At 39.2% G+C, this 17,981-nt stretch overlaps 1 long non-coding RNA gene across 1 annotated transcript in view; it reads right to left on the bottom strand.

Moving 5' to 3' along the window:
* LOC110257709 overlaps nucleotides 1-17,624 on the bottom strand; it is a 32,295-nt gene extending 14,671 nt beyond the window's left edge. The window contains exons 1-2 of the long non-coding RNA XR_002340615.1: nucleotides 17,493-17,624; nucleotides 10,070-10,173 (exon numbers count right to left, since the gene is read on the bottom strand). This is a non-coding gene — a long non-coding RNA (uncharacterized LOC110257709). The remainder of the gene's footprint in view (nucleotides 1-10,069; nucleotides 10,174-17,492) is intronic.

The raw sequence follows: 17,981 nt of genomic DNA, 5'->3' as shown, positions 1-17,981 counted from the left end.
GGGTCTTTTAGTTTCCATACAAATTTTAGAATTATTTGTTTGAATTCTATGAAAAATGCTATTGGTATTTTAATAGAGATGACACTGAATCTGTAGATTCCCTTGGGCAATATGGGCATTTTAACAATATTCATTCTGCCAAACCATGAACAAGGTATATCTTTCAGTCTTCAATTTATCTCATCAGTGTCTTAAAGATTTCTGGATATAGATCTTTTACTTCCTTAGATTTATTCAAAGGTATTTTATTCTTTTTCATGTGATTTTAAACAGGATTGTTTTCTTAATTCTGCTTCCTGATAGTTTGCTGTTAGTGTATAGATTTCTGTGTAATTTTTTTATCTGCAACATTACTGAATTCATTGATAAATTCTAGTAATTTTTGGTAGTGTCTCTAGGAATTTCTATGTATGGTATCATGCATTTTGGTCTTTACAATCTGGATTCCTTTTACTTCTTTTTCTTCTTTGATTGTTGTGGATAGAAATTCCTATACTATGTTGAATAGGAGTGATCTTAGAGGAAATGTTTTCAGCTTTTCATTCTTGGTTATGTTTGCTGTGGGCTTGTTATATATGGACTTTATTATGTTGAGGTATGTTCCCACTATACTCACTATGTTGAGAGTTTTTATAAGAAATGGATGTTGACTTTTGTCAAAAGCTTTTTCAGTATCTATTAAAATGCTATGATTTTTGTTCATGATTTGTAATGTGGTTTTATCACACTGATTGATGTAGATATTGAACTATCCTTTCACCCCTTGATTAAATCCCACTTGACCATGGTATATGATCCCTTTAATGTATTGCTGAATTTGGTTTGTTAATATTTAGTTAAAGAAATTTTGCATCTGTGTTCATCAGTAATGTTGGCCTAGAGTTTTCTTTTTTTGTGATATCTTTGTCTGGTTTTGATGTTAGGATGATAGTGACCTCATAAAAAGAGTCCAAAAGCATTCTTTCTTCTACAATTTTTGTAATAGTTTAAGGATTAGATGTTAACTCTTTCTAAATGTTTGGTAGAATTTCCCTTCTGAGCTGTCTGGTCCTGGAATTTTGTTTGTTGGGAGTTGTTTATATTACAGATTCAATTTAATTACTCAGAATTGGTCTGCCCATATTTTTGATTTTTTCCTGATTCGGTCTTGGGAGATTGTCCATTTCTAGGAACTGGTCCATTTCTCCTGGGTTGCCAATTTTATTGGTAAATAATTATTTATAGTAATCTCCTATGATCCTTTGTATGTCTGTGGTGACAGCTGTAATTTCTTTTTTCTTTTTTTTTTTTTTTTTTTTTTGTCTTTTTGCCATTTCTTGGGCCGCTCCCGCGGCATATGGACGTTCCCAGGCTAGGGGTCTAATCGGAGCTGTAGCCACTGGCCTACACCAGAGCCACAGCAATGCGGGATCCGAGCCGCGTCTGCGACCTACACCACAGCTCAGGGCAATGCTGGATCATTTAACCCACTGAACAAGGGCAGGGACCAAACCCGCAACCTCATGGTTCCTAGTCGGATTCATTAACCACTGTGCCACAATGGGAACTCCTCTATTATTTTCTTAGTCTCTATTTTTTTTTTTTTTTTCTTTTTTTTTTTTTTTTTTTTTTTTTGTCTTTTTGCTATTTCTTTGGGCCGCTCTCGTGGCATGTGGAGGTTCCCAGGCTAGTGGTCGAATCGGAGCTGTAGCCACTGGCCTACACCACAGCCACAGCAACGCGGGATCCGAGCCACGTCTGCAACCTACACCACAGCTCACGGCAACGCCGGATCATTAACCCACTGAGCAAGGGCAGGGGCCAAACCCGCAACCTCATGGTTCCTAGTCGGATTCGTTAACCACTGTGCCACGACGGGAACTCCTCTATTTCTTTTATATCTGCTCCAATCTTTATGATTTCTTTCCTTCTACTAATTTTGGTTTTGTTTGTTCTTTTTCTAGTTCCTTTAGGTATAAGCTCCTTTAGGTTGTTCACTTGAGATTTTTCTTCTTTCCTGAGGTAGGCTTGTATCACTATAAACTTCTATTTTAGCATTGTATTTGCTGTATCCCATACATTTTGGATCATTATGTTTTTGTTTTCATTTGTCTCCAGGTATTTTTTGTTTTCTTCTTTGATTTCTTAGGTGATCGATTAGTTGTTTTAGTAGTTTAGCCTCGACGTGTTTGTGTTTTTTCAGTTTTTTCCTTGTGGTTGACTTATAATACTATAGCATTGTGGTCAGAAGAAATGCTGAATCTGATTTCAATTTTATAAATTTGCTGAGACTTATTTTGTGGCCTAGTATTTCATCTATCCTGGAAAATGTTCCAGGGGCACTTAAAAGGAATGTGTATTCTGCTGCTTTGGGAAGGAATGTTCTATGTATGTATAAGGATTTCCTCTCTGGATCATCTGTTGATATAAGTGGGGTGTTAAAGTCTACTATTATTGTGTTACTGTCAATTTCTCCCCTTTTGTATTTAGGTGCTCCTATATTAGGTGCTTATATATTTATAATTGTTATATCTGATTCTTAGATTGATCCCTTGAATATTATATAATATCCCTCTTTGTCTGTTGTTATACTCTTAAGGTCCTTTTCATCTGATATAAATATTGCTACCCCAGCTCTCTTTTCATTTCCACATTCATGGAATAACTTTTTCCATCCTCTCTCTTTTAGTGTGTGCGTGTGTGCCTTTAGATCTGAAGTGTGTCTCTTGTAGGCAGCATATACTTGGGTCTTGTTTTGTATCCGTTCAGCCACTCTTACTGGAGCATTTAGTCCAGTTACTTTTAAAGTATTATTGACAGGTATGTATTTATTGCCACCTGTTCACTGTTTTCTGGTTGTTTTTGTAATTCTTTTTTTTTAACGTTTTTTTCCATTTTCGCAAATTATTTATTTATTTATTTATTTATTTATTTATTTATTTTGTCTTTTTGCCAATTCTTGGGCTGCTCCCACGGCATATGGAGGTTCCCAGGCTAGGGGTCTAATCAGAGCTGTAGCTGCCAGCCTACACCAGAGCCACAGCAACGCTGGATCCGACCTATACCACAGCTCACGGCAATGCCGGATCATTAACCCACTGAGCAAGGCAAGGGATCGAACTCGCAAACTCATGGTTCCTAGTCGGATTTGTTAACCACTGCACCACGACAGGAATTCCTGTTTTTGTAATTCTTTTTTGCTCTTTATCTATTATAGATTTTGGGTTGTGGTTACAAGGTTAAGCTACTGATCTCTTAATTTCAAATGGATTTTAACAGCCCTGCATTTGCACCCCCCTCCCCCACAATCACTGTTTTTGACATTATTTTTTACATCTTTTTGTTTTCTGTATCCCTTAACTAGTTATTGTGGGTATTTCTCAATGAGCTTTTTTTCTTTCATAACTTCAATATTTCTAGATATAGCCTTTCCTTTTTCACTTAGAGAAGTTCCTTTAACATTTTTTATAAACCTGGTTTAGTGGTGCTGAACCCTTTTACTTTTTACTTGTCTGTAAAACTTTTGATCTCTCCATCAAATCTGAATGAAAGCCTACCCGGAAGGGTATTCTTGGTTGTAGGTTTTCTCTTTTATCACTTTAATTCTATCATGTCACTCCCTTCTAGCCTGCAGAATTTCTATTTAAAAGTCAGCCAAGAGAGTTCCCTTCATGGCTCAGTGGTTAATGAACCCCACTAGGATCCATGAGGATGCAGGCCTCGCTCAGTTGGTTGGAGATCTGGCGTTGCTGTGAGGTGTGTGGGTCACAGACGCAGCTCGGATCCCATGTTGCTGTGGCTGTGGCAGAGGCCAGCAGCTGTAGTTCTGATTTGACCCCTAGCATGGGGATTTGCACATGCCTTGAGTGCAGCCTTAAAAAGAAAAAAGAAAGAAAAAAAAAAAAGGCAGCTGATAGGCTTATGGGAGTTTCCTTGTTCGTAACTTGTTTTCCCTTTGGTGCCTTTAATAGTCTCTTTCATTTTTGCCATTTTAATTACAATGTGTCTTGGTGTGTTCCTCCTTGCATTGATCCAGTTTGGGACTCTAGAAGCTTCCTGGGCATGGATCAGGTTAGGAACATTTTCAGCTATTATGTCTTCAAATTTAGTCTGTTTCTTTCTCTCTTCTCCTTCTGGACCCCTATAATATGAATGTTATACACTTGATATTGTCTCAGAGGTTTCTTGAACTGTACCAATTTCTTTTTTTCCTTTTTTTCTATTCAGATTCAGTGATTTCCACTTTCTGTCTTCCAGGTCCTTGATCCATTCCTCTGTGTCATCTAATTTACTATTGATTCTTTCTGGCATATTTCAAATTTTCAGTTATTGTATTCTTCATCTCTGCTTGGTTCTTCTTTATATTTTCTTTTTTTTTTTTTTTTTTTGGTCTTTTTGTCTTTTTTTTTTTTTTTTTGTTGTTGTTGTTGTTGCTATTTCTTGGGCCGCTCCTGCGGCATATGGAGGTTCCCAGGCTAGGGGTTGAATCGGAGCTGTAGCCACCAGCCTACGCCAGAGCCACAGCAACGCGGGATCCAAGCCACGTCTGCAACCTACACCACAGCTCACGGCAACGCCGGATCATTAACCCACTGAGCAAGGGCAGGGACCGAACCTGCAACCTCATGGTTCCTAGTCGGATTCGTTAACCACTGCGCCATGACGGGAACTCCTATATTTTCTAACTCTTTGTTTAAAATTTCTAACTTCTCATAGTTTTATCCAATCTTCTCCCGAGTTCTTTGAACATATTTATGATCATTATCTTGAACTCTTTATTGCAAAGACTGTTTATCTCTACTTCACTTAGTTCTTCCTCTGGAGGTTTTTTTTTTTTTTTCTTTCCTTCATTTGGAACATATTCCTCTGTTGCTTCATTTTGCCTAATTTGATGTTTTTATTTCTATGTATTTGGTAGGTTGGTTATGTTTCCCAACTTTCAAAAAGTGGCCTTTTGTAAAAGACATCCTATGCATCCCAGCAGTGCACTCCACCCTGGTCACCAGAGCTATAAGCTCTAGGGGTGACCTCTATGTGAGCTGCATGGCTCCTCTTGTTGTGGTAGGCTGACTATTTTGTGAGGTATGTTAGGCCTGGCTGGCCCCCAGTATGGTTGGTTGCCAGGCCCTGTCTTTTGCAGAGGCTGCTAGCCATTGGTGGACATGGCCAGGTCATCAGGCAGTTGGTTGCAGAGTTCCAGGGTACCAGGGCTAGTGCTAGCCCACCAGTGTACAGAGATGGGTGGTTGCAGGACCAGGGGTCAGATCTAGTGTTGGCCTGCTAGTGGATGGTTCTTTCTTTATATCTTTAGTTGCAAAATATATTTCTACTAGTCTTCTAGGCTTTCTCAGCAATGGGTACTCTGTACATAGTTGTAATTTTGATATGTCCATGGGAAAAGGTAAGCTCAGGGTCTTCCTACTATATGATGTTGACAACTTCATATGATAAACTTTTTAAAAACATTGTTTGGTGATAATTAAGCAAAGTAATATTTATAAAAAAGGCATTTTCATATACCAAAAAATTAGGTTATTTTTACCATAGAATGTTGTCACCTATTCTACACTATAAAATTTTAAATCTCAATAAAAAACATCATTATCTTAAGAACAAAAATAACTAAGATGACAAGGGTCAATAATTTTTTTAAAAGCACCTATATTATAGTACTTAAAGATGGTAAAAGAATCAAAATTATTTTTCATTTAAGGTTGTATTTCTCATATTATTGTAATGTGATGGTGACCCCCAAAAGATATGTCCACATTCTAATCTCCAGAATCTGTGATTACCTTATATAGCAAGATATGTGATTAAGTTAAGGATCTTGAGAAGAGGCACTTATTCTGGATTATCTGGGTGAGCCTTGAATGCATTCCCCTCTTATAAAAGAGAGATAGAGAAGGTTTACAGACACCAAGAGGGGAAGGCAATGTGAAAACAGAACAGAGAGAGATGGTGCCACAAGCCAAAGAATGCTGACAGCCATCATAAGCTGGAAAAAGGGGAGTTCCCATTGTAGCACAGCAGAAATGAATCCAACTAGGAACCATGAGGTTACAGGTTTGATCCCTGGCCTTGCTCAGTGGGTTAAGGATCCAGTGTTGCCGTGAGCTGTGGTGTAGGTTGCATATGCAGCTTGGATCTGGCATTTCTGTGGCTCTGGTGTAAACCGGCAGCTGTAGCTCCGATTCGACCCCTAGCCTGGGAACTTCCATATGTCGTTTGTGTGGCCCCAAAAAGACAAAGAAAGAAAGAAATAAAGAAAGAAAGAAAGGGAAAGAAAGAAAGAAAGAAAGAAAAAAGAAGCTGGAAGAAGCAAGAAAGAGATTGTTCACAGACCCTCCAGAGGAAATGTGGACCACCAAATACTTTCATTTTGGACTTCTGTACTCCAGAACTGTGAGAGATTAAGTTCTTGTTGTTTTAAGACACCAGTAATCTGTTATGGCAGCCAGTATAATTATATAATTTTATTGCTTCTTCTTTGCCTTCTACATGAATTTCATATTTCCTATGGAGTTTTCAATTACTCAAATACTATACTGAAAAAGGAACAAAAGATGGTGAGTTTAGAAAAGAAAGCAAAAGAGTCAGCAGTCTTAGACTTTCTTATAGACAGGTAAGCAGTAATTTGCACATTAATTACCAATGGCTAGAGGATGCCATAAACCCTAGTCGACGTTTTGCCTTTGACCTTTTGATTGTCTTCATGGATAATCAATTCATAGGGTTCAAGAATAAATGCACAGAGTTGCGGTTTATGCGTTTATGCTTCATTCCTTAAGTTAAAGTAAATGATGATCTTGAAGTAAGAAGTTCTTGAACAATGATGGTGGTAGTGATGGTTTACCAAAGGAATTGTACGAGGAGGAGTAAATCCTGTGGATAGAAGTAGCACTTGTAGAGCTGGTGGTGGAGATGGCCCTCCAACTGTCTGTGGATGCAGTGAAGGATATCCTGAAATTTATAAGTAACCTGAGGGCCCATACTCCTCCAATAAAAATAATCTAATGTTGGAATGCTTGCAACATGCAGTAATATGTAGTAGATATATGTGGGGGGTTTAGAGATTATACACTACTTATTAATTTATCAATTCAAGGACTTTACATGCAAAGAATTGTACAAATATTGGATTAACATGCTAAACTCCACAAATGACTACTTCTGCTAACCGTCTAATGCTAGGAGAGTTGGCATCCTCACAAAAGCTTTGCAAAATATTATTCCAAAAGTGAAAAGTTAGATTTCATGATGAACACATGCAAAAAAAAAAGTACCCTATCTGGCCTGGACCTATTAGACTAGTTGGTTTAAATGTGGATAATGAATAGAAGGTCATGGTTTGAGCCTCCAGGGGCTAATTAGCTTTACATAAATTGTCTGTCTCACAATGCCAATGATCTAGCTGTCTTCTAATAAAATAAGTAATATCCCTTGCATAGTAATTACATGTTTATCAAAGTTTTTACATCTATTATCCCTGTTAATTCTTATTATAACCTTATAATATAGATAGGGCAAGTAGTTTCATCTTATCATTTATAGATGAGAAAACTGAGACTCCAAAAGTTTAAGTGACTAGACGAAGGTCACAAGTTTAGTGTAAAACATGATGAAGATTTGAATGCAGTTCTTCACATACCTAATTCAGTTCCCTTTCTACTATAACAGACTACCTCCTCATGAATGTATGTCATTTGTTATAAGCTAAGGACAGAACCTAGGTGAATGCCCTAATTTGAGAACTGAAAGCAAAAAGATTATATGCCTCTCTCCAAAGGTGGCTATGGAACATTTACAGAAAGAAGTTGTGGATAGTGTACGTGTGTAGGCACTATGCTCAAGAAGCCTATGAGGGGAAGCTGATTTCAAGAGGGGAGATGGGAATGTGGATTCAGAGAAATAATGGCATGGGTAGTAGTGAATTTGAACAAACTGAAATTTTCTCAGTGAACTAGGAAATCAGGTTGTTGATTGATCATGAAAGTTCTGGGGAGAGTTTGAAATTTAATGAAACTAGAGAAGATTTGAATCAGCCACTGTGGCACATTTTCCAGGGATTCAGGTATAACTGGATAAAACAATTATTAAGTAGTATTTCAAGTTTGACCCCACATTTTATAATTTCTAAAGTTCAAATATACTCTAACAATGAATATTTACTAGCAGTTAAGGTAATTTTTTCATTGTTCCACATAAGCTAAAGACAATTCTAGACATGATATATCACTTTTAGAAACAGAAGTAACATTTTTGGCATATGTAGACAGCCTTCTAAAATGACTTTAGGTGACACTGGAACAAAGGTGAAATAAGATGTATATGGTCTTTCTTTAGCTGGACTTAAGAAGTGTTCATGCTAAATAGTCAGGCTTGTTTAGACTTGTTTAGAGGCTTAAAAGAGATAAGAACTTTGGGAAGACACCACAGAAGAATGTCAGCTGATTTCTGGCTTAGCATTGTATTTTATCTTATTTTTTAATGATTCTTATTTTTTTCATTATAGTTGGTTTACAATGTTCTGTCAATTTCTACTGTACAAAAAAAGACCCAGTCTTACATATATATATACATACAAAATTTTTCTCACATTATCCTCCGTCATGTTTCATCACAAGTGACTAGATATATTTCTCTATGCTATACAGCAGGATCTCATTGCTCATCCACTCCAAATACAATAGTTCATATCTATTTACCCCAGACTCCCTGTCCATCACACTCCCTCCCCCTTCCCCTTGGCAACCACAAGTCTGTTCTCCAAGTCCATGAGAAGTGGCAAAAAAAGGGAGAGTAACTGACTTCTTAGAGATGTGAAAAGTGAAGCAAGAGGATTGAGAAAAAAAATGAAAGCTTAACGGGAAAATTATCAAATATTATAAAATACAGTAAAGCAGAGTTAGGCCAGGAAAATGCCACCAGATTGGGTCATTTGGAGTTCACTGTGGAGTCGTCACATAACCTTTCAATAGAATGGTAGAAACAGACCAATTCAAGCAACAAACTCCTATTGAGGATCCACTGTGTTAAGATGCAATCTGCACATTCTGAATATTCCCTCCAAACATAAGCGGTCTTAAAGAGAGTACTTAATCAGTTGTAAAGTGTGGACAACTTAATAAAGACTTTAAGTATACATGAGTCTTTCCTCATAGATAATGCAGGTGGGAACGTAAAGTTGACAAGTTTTGAAATGATAGTAGTCAAGATTACAGAAATCCACAGAAGCTTTTGGGATTATTGAAAGAATTGATTTTCTTTATGAAAGGAAATGCAGTTCTGATGGTTAATTTTATGTGTCAACATAACTGGGGAACACGGGTGCCCAGATAGTTGGTCAAACATTATTCTGAATGTTTCTGTGAGGGTGTAATTGCATGAGATTAACATTTGAATAGGTAGACTGCATAAAGTAGATTGCCCTCCCTAATACACATTGGTGTAATACTGCTCCTCCAACTAGTAATAGAGAACTCTTCCTGTCTAACTGCCTTTGAACTGGGACATCATCGTTTTTCATGCATTAGGACTCAAACTGAAACACTGGCTCTTCCTGGGTCTCAAGAGTGCTGGCCTTCAATATAAACTAAATACTATTGGCTTTCATTGTTCTCAGACCTTTGGATTCAGACTAGAATTCTCTTGAATCTCCAGCCTGCCAACCCACCCTGCAGATCTTGGTTCTTGCCTGCCATGATAATCATATAATCCAATTCCTTACTTTATATATATATATATATATATATGTGTATATCTATATATATATACTTTATATATAGACATGCATATATATATACACATATATCTCCTACTGGTCCAATTTCTATGGAAAAATGGGAGTAATACAAATGAAAATGAAAATCTTCTCTCAAAAACAGCTTGGCTCGTATAATATATTGTCACAAAACATTTAGGGAAATTTAAAAAACTAATGCTGGAGCCTTTCCACCATGGAAATGAAAACTAAAATGTTGCTATACCAGAAATTCTGTTACTGGTCACATTTCCTTTCCATTTAGCAGATAATTTTCTACCACAGAATTCATCTTGACATGATATAATACATATCTAGTTTCATTACCTGGGTTCAACTTGCTAGACTTCTATTCCAAGTTCTTTGATCTTTTCTTCCTTTTTTGGTATCTTGCTTTCGGCTTACGTTCAGGCTCTGAATTCTTCATTTATCTGAAATGATCATCACCATAAATGCACACTTAATAACATATAACTTCCTGAAAGCATTAAACAATATCATGTATAGAGTAAAAGGAACATCCTTTGCTTCTTCAATGCCCTGGCCTTCACTCATGATTGTTTTCATGACAATTTAATACCTCTCTGTGATGATGGGGCTAGTGGTGGTGGTGGTAGTAATGAAGAAATATATGCCCTCAACCCAAGGCAAACAAAAATGTTTTCACCCTTGGAAAAGAAAAACTATAAAAAAATGTTTAAATGGGTGGTCCACGTTTTTCTTCAAAGGGAGGACGGGATTGGCATGTACACATTACCATATACAAAATCAATTGGTAACAAGGACATACTATATAGCTTGGAGTAATCTATTCAATACTCTATGATAGCCTTTATGGGGAAAGAATCAGAAAAAGAATGAAAATATATGCATGGCTAATTCGCTTTGCTATACACCTAAAACTAACAACATTGTAAGTGACTTATATTCCATTAAAATTTATTTTAAAAAATAAAACTTAAGTCCCTACAAAAATTAATAATTTATGCTGTTTTTAATGTTATATACCATGTATTTAAGTTTAATAAAATAAAAAATGAAGTCTAAACTGTCAGTTCAACTTCTTAAATATACTTAAACTTGAAAGGAGATCACATTTCTAGAACATTCAAATTGATGTATATTAATACAAATTAGGTCTTCCTTACTTCATTTTAAATTTTCTAGCATTCTAAAAGATGTGCACCACAAAACCAGACAGTAGAAAGATATTCACCATAAAGGCATTCTCCTTGAGAAGGCAAATCAAAACACTTGCATAAAATGTTATGAGATGAAATGTGAGAGGTTAAAATACAGTGCTAACAACAAAGGAAACCATAAAGAAAAGACAACCTATGGAATGGGAGAAAATAGTTTCAAATGATGCAACTGACAAGGGCTTAATCTCTAAATACACAAACAACTTATACAACTCAACAGTAAAAAAAACCAACAACGTAATTGAAAAACGGGCAAAAGACCTTAATGGACATTTCTCCAAAGAAGATATACAGATGGCTAACAAGCACATGAAAAAATGTTCAATATCACCAATTATGAGAGAAATGCAAATCAAAACTACTATGAGGTACCACCTCACACTGGTCAGAATAGCCATCATTAACAAGTCAACAAATAACAAATGCTGGAGAGGGTGTGGAGAAAATGGAACCCTCCTGCAATGTTGGTGGGAATATAAATTGGTACAACCACTATGGAAAACGGTATGGAGGTACCTCAGAAAACTAAATGTAGAACTACCATAAGACCCAGGAATCCCACTCCTTAGCATATATCCAGAAATAAACTTTCATTGAAAAAGATACATGCACTCGTATGTTCATTGCAGCACTATTCACAATAGCCAAGACATGGAAACAACATATATGTCCATTGACAGATGAACAGATTAAGAAGATGTGGTATGTATATGTATATATATATATATATATATATATATATATATATATACACACACACACACACACACACACACACACACAATGGAATACTACTTACCCATAAAAAGAACAAATTAGGAGTTCCTGTTGTGGCTCAGTGGTTAATGAATCCGACCAGGAACCATGAGGTTGCGGGTTCGATCCCTGGCCCTGCTCGGTGGGTTAAGGATCCGGCATTGCTGTGAGCTGTGGTGTGGGTTACAGACGCGGCTTGGATCCCACGTTGCTGTGGCTGTGGCGTAGGCCGGTGGCTACAGCTCTGATTAGACCGCTAGCCTGGGAACCTCCATATGCCACGGGAGCGGCTCAAAAAAAGGCAAAAATACAAAAAAAAAAAAAAAAAGAACAAATTTGCCACGTTTGATTGCTTCTAATCATATCCTCTACACAACCTAATTTTGTTTCATTTATCACTTCAATATGTTCAATATGTTCTTCTTCTATATGTATTAAAGTTTATGAGGAAAAAATTATAGAAGGTTTTACAGTAAGTTTATTTTCTTAGGAAAAAAGTTTAGAGGTTATGTTTTGGGTCCAGAAGTTTATATAAAAGTACTTTATAAATGAAACAATATATTAAAAGATTTTGCAAAAGAGAAAGGAGAGGATATGTGATTAAAATAAAACCATTTTAGGAGTTCCCATCATGGCTCAGCAATAACGAACCCGACCAGTACCCATGAAGACGTGGGTTTGATCCTTGGCTTCACTCAGCGGGTTAAGGATTTGGCATTGCCGTGAGCTGTGGTGTAGTCACAGACACAGCTCAGATCGGGCGTTGCTGTGGCTTAGGCGTAGGCTGGCAATTACAGCTCCAATTCAACCCTGACCCTGAGAATTTTCATATGTTACAGGTGCGGCCCTTAAAAAAAAAAAAGAAAATAAAAATAAAACTAATTTAACATTTAATGATACTTATCGCTTTTGTATTCCAACTGCTGTTTTTATTTTCTTCAACTTTTGACTAGTCACACAAGAATTTATTAAAATTAAGCAAAAGTGATTAGAAATCCCAGTTACTAGCTGGCTGCCAGCATCCTATATTTCTACAATGCAGAGTATCACTTATTTTATTGTGATAAAGTACACTGATGGGGTTCAGGACATTTACCTCCAAATGTGGTACACTGACACTGAATATTTTAAGCTGAAGGAATTCGAGAAAAGGCAGAAACAGACTAGTCTCTTTGACATCCTTCCTCACTCAACTTTCTCCCCTGAAACAGGAAATAAAACCCTCATGTGACAGACACCCTCCCTATACTGGGAGGAAAGTAGCATCTTTATCTCTGAATTAGAAGGGACGTCAAGAAGAATCAAAAAACAGGGCTTGCTAAGATGACCCCCATTTACTACAATTACCTCATATTCCTTAACCGATCATATTCTTCCATGACTGCCCACTCTTTATCAAACCAAGCATAAAATACACAAGTCTGTTTCATCAGGTCTTCATTTCCATGTAAAGGATCCCGTGTCACAAAAAACATATCAAATAACTTTGTATACTTCTGTTGCTCTATCTTTGACAGCTTCCTTTTCAGACCTAGATAGAGACCATTAGAAGGGTGAGGAAAACTTTCCTACAATACATGACATAAAACTGACCATTGTGTAATTACCACTTTATGTCTACTGCCACTGAAGAGAAACTGGCCTATCCCACACATAAATAACAAGCTACCATATATTCTTCCTTAGCTAATTTACTGACTTCACCAAAAGATTTCTCGAGGACCATAGCCAAGGATCCATGAATATGTTTTAAGCCCATTCTTACCATTTTAAAATGACACCAATTTTTTCAACTTTTATGATTAGAGAATTCCATATAATTTCATTCATGATTTAGTACGGGTAGAAGATTACCAGAGACTCCATAATTACAATGATTAATCATTAAAATACCTTAAACAAAAGCATTGATAAGAAGATATATAATAACACTTGATAATATGAGATACATATGAAAGGATGTACTCGAGTAGCATTCCATCTGCGGTGGAAAGTATCAAAAACATAAGGAAAGAAATTGCTCAGATACATTAAAATACACCAGAAACAAGTTTTTTTCCAACATATGTAATTGTCTTAATAATAAATTATCCCTACTTAAGCATGGAATAAATAACTAAAGAACATCTTAAGAGCAAATGTAGTTCGCATTTCTATACCAAGTTCTCACTACTATACCAAGTGAACCAAAAACTTTTGGGTGTTATGAACATGTTCATAATTTTGAGTGTGGTAACCATTTCTCAAGTGAAATTTAGATCAATATTTAGCAAACTGTACTCTTGAAACAGGGTAATTTATCTCCTGAAAATTTATACTCTTATTAATAAAGCTAGTCTATATATGTACATAAAATAAAGGATTTTTTTAGCTCTTTATCATGGATCATTTCGAACAAAGCCGACAGAACAATATAACAAAAATTCTCTATGTCAATCAAGTAGCTTCGACAATCAACATCTGGCCCAATTAAGTTTCATGTTTTTTTTCCTAGCACATTTCAAGGACTATCCCTGATATCATACAAATTCATGCATAAATCCAAAGAAGTTATTTCCTCTACATACTCTACCATGACATAAACTGCAACAAATATATTACCGAAATATCATCATTACATCAAACAAAATTTACAGTTAAAACCCTAATGCCACATGAAAGCATCCATGTCCAATGTACCTATTTGACCTCAACATCTCTCTTTAATTCGTTCTTTTTAGGATCCAAACAAGTATCTTACACAGCTGAAATAGGCCTTAGTCCTGTCTCTTTTCATCAATAGCAGCCCCTCCCCCCTTCTCTGCCATTCCTTTGATGAAAAGAGTAGGGGTTTTGTCCCATAGAATTATTCACATGCTGTATTTCTTGTACGCATCCTGTCATGAACATGCTCCCTTGGAAACAGAATTTCCTGTGGTGAGATCTGTGGACCTGGCTAGATTCAGGCTCAGGTATTTTAGCAAGAACATTTTATCCTTGATGCTTTGTACTCCAATTACATCATATCAGAACCCACATGATATCTCTTTCACCTGCCGTCTCCCACCTCTTTGGTGTAAAAACTGACCCGTGGGTTGTAGTAGTCTCGCCTCGATTCACCCACATTATGAAACTTCCCATCTATCTTTTACTTTAGTTTTATTAACTTTATGTGTTTGGCTTACTTTTTTATTTACGATATGCTATTCACACACCATATAACGCACAGGATTAAAATGTACGAGAAACTGATTTTTAGTATATTCATTAAGGTGTGGATCCATGACCACAATAAATTTTAGGACACTTCCATCACCCCAAAGAGAAAGTCCACACTTATCATCAGTCGTTCCCCATTCTCCTGATGGGACTGACAACTCACCTGAATGGTAGAAAGATGACTTCAAAGTGAAAACACCTGAGCTACAACAGAGGCAGAATAAATCTTCTCTGAACTTCCCTTATCAGACTAAAGCAGAGCTTTGTAAGAGACAGCTGCCACAACCCCGCCCACGGGACCGGGGTGTCTCTAATCAGGGAGGCCTGATCCTGGACACCAGAACATTCCAAGAGGCTGTATAAACAAGCCTCATCAGACCCTTCCACGCTTTGAAGTCCTAATCCACCAGCCCCCTTGTGAAGCTGGTATGTAAACCCCTCTCTCTAGCTGTTCAGGGAGCCTCTTCATCTGAGAACTCCTACGTGGAACATAAACTTCTCTCCTGTTAATTTACTGTGAGCTGATTTTCAGGTCCCTAGCCACTGGAACCTAAGACGGTGGAGGAAAAGTTTTCCCTGCAACGTTCCCCACCCACTAGCTCCTGGCAAGGAAGAACTGATTTTCTATCTCCACAGACTTGCTTGTTCTGGGGATCTCATGGGAATGAGATCTTACCATGTGTGTTCTTTGGTTGTCTAGCTCTTTTCATGTATCAACGTTTTCCAGGTCTGTCCATGTTTAAGCATGCATCAGTACTTCCTGCCACATTATGGCTAAACAAAAGTCCAAGATACGGGTACAGCGTGTTTTATTTGAAAATTCATCAGTCGATGGATATTTGAGCGGTTTCCCCGTTTCAGCTCTATGAACCATGCTGCCATGAATATTCACATACAAGTTGTTGTTTGAACGTTTCAGTTCTCTGGGACATAGGTCTAGGAGTAGAACTGCTAATCAGGTGGTCAGTCTAGGTCTACCTTTTGGTGGAAGTGTCAAACCACTTTCCACCGTATCCGAACCATTTTACATCCCCCCTCCCCCGGCAGGTATGAGGGGTTCCGTTTCTCCACATCCTTATTACACTTGTTATTTTCCAACTTTTTAAAAATTGTAGCTGTCGTGGTAGATGTGAAGTGGCATCCCTTGTGATTCTGATGTTGATTTCTCTAATGCCTAGCGATGCTGAACATCTTGAGTTGAACTCAGTGGGCATTTGCAAGGGGAGAGCAATGGATTTGTGGCGTGAGAGCAGCCCCACCACCACCACGTGCGTGGACCAATCCTGGTTCACATCTGCAAAACCACTTAGCCCCTTTGCACCTCAATTTCCGGGCACAACAGGTAGTTAGTGAATCTATGTCCATCCGGGGGTTGGAGACAGAAAAAAAGCTTTGACTTTGCTCTCTGCCTGGAGAAACAGCCACTACCTCTGGATTCCTCTGCGTGTCCAAAAAGAAAGATGCAGAGGAATCCAGAGGGGCAGCTGGGATCCAGAGCCCAGGGACTGGCCAGGAAATTCCACCTGTGGAGGAAGTGGAAGCTCTCTTCACTCTCCACCCTCAACAAGGTGGGCAAGTCATGGCAGAGCATGAACAGCGCCCTTCACTCCCCAGGACTTTGAAGGCAGCTGGGTTTGGTGAGATTTCCTGTGCTGACCTGAAATGCACAAAGGCAGCTGCCTGACTAGGACTAAGCCAGGCAGGCTCAGGGTCCTCACCGACCTCCTCCCTCCTGCCCTGGAGATTCCCACCACCTCTGCTCAAAGAGCAGGGGATGGGTGAGAAGGCGGGGGGAGGTGCGAGTCTGAGCCTGCGCCTGCGCCTGAGCCTAGACTGGGAGTAGCCAGAAGGCAGGTGGTCTTGGGGGGCCTGGGCTTGGGCAGGTCCTCTGTTGGGGGAGCTCCGTGGGGGCAGGAAGTTCCGAGGAGTCAGGGGTGACTTCAGGTCTCCCTTGAAATACTTCTGTATTCGTGAAGATGTTTTTTTCTTACAAAATAAGCAAGCAAGGATTACATTTGCTAATGGAAATAAAGAATTAACAAAAGCGTCTTCACAGTGGATTGCTTTAGTGGCCAAAACAGCTGTCGGTTACCCGGTGACCTACCTAGAGACAATCGTTTCTAAAGATCTTCATTCGAATCCCTCTCCCTCTCTCCGCCCCTCCGCCGGGAGCCAGGTGCTGGGCGGTTACAAACCCCAGTGGAACACGCCTCATCTCTGAGCGGCGGCATCACCTGTTACCTTTCCGGTCCTCTCTATTGCTACACGTGTGTCCATCATGTGAACCTTATTTCGCTAGAGAAGCGCGTTCCTTTATTCAAGAGGGAAAAATAAACCAAGGCCCCCGTCAGGCAAGAGAAGAAACCTGCGAGTTGCTGTGACTCTTTGGGACCCAGCACGACGCCGGGGGAAGCAGCGCTTAAGAGGCGCTCGCCCCCTGGCAGGTCCTTGGCAGAGAACGGGAGGTGACGGGGCGCAGGGAGGGTCTGCTCTTGGGAATCTGCCTCTCACCTGAGGAGGCAGCACTTCAAGTATTGATAAGCTCAAGCATATGAATGACACAGACTTGAAACATCGTTGGAAAGTGTACTTACTTAAACTTTTTCCCTCTAAACAGTTTTGCGACTGGTGAATGGTAAAAATTCCGTGTTACTGTTCCTTCACATTCATCATTTGTTTTCTTGCCGGCCGCGACCCCCGCAAGCGGACTAACAGGTTCTCAGAGGAGAGAGGGCAAACGAGGAGAGGCTGCCACCCCGACATTGTCGAGCTCACCTCTCCCACCTCCCTGCCCCTGGGACCAACTGAGGCGGTCCCACCCCGCCCCTGGGCGGAGCCAACCCGAGGAACGGGTTCCCAACCCCTCCTTCCTCTGCCGGCGCAGCGCATCTTCTCCGGGGCGTCTCCGAGGAGACGCGGACGACGGGGGGAGGGGTGGGGTCTATCCGGGCGCCAGCCGGCGCTGCTTTACGGCAGGCGTGGGCGGGGGGTGCAGTCGAGTCCCGCCGGCCCCCGCGCGAAGATGGGAGCCGGCCCGGTGTTTCACGCCAGCGCGTGGCCTCCGCCAGGTGGGTCCCCTCCGC

Source organism: Sus scrofa, chromosome X (genome assembly GCF_000003025.6).
Source record: "Sus scrofa isolate TJ Tabasco breed Duroc chromosome X, Sscrofa11.1, whole genome shotgun sequence".
In the NCBI taxonomy this organism is placed as follows: Eukaryota; Metazoa; Chordata; class Mammalia; order Artiodactyla; family Suidae; genus Sus; species Sus scrofa.
The sequence above is the reverse complement of the archived record's forward strand: the minus strand, read 5'-3'. Positions and strand labels throughout refer to the sequence as shown.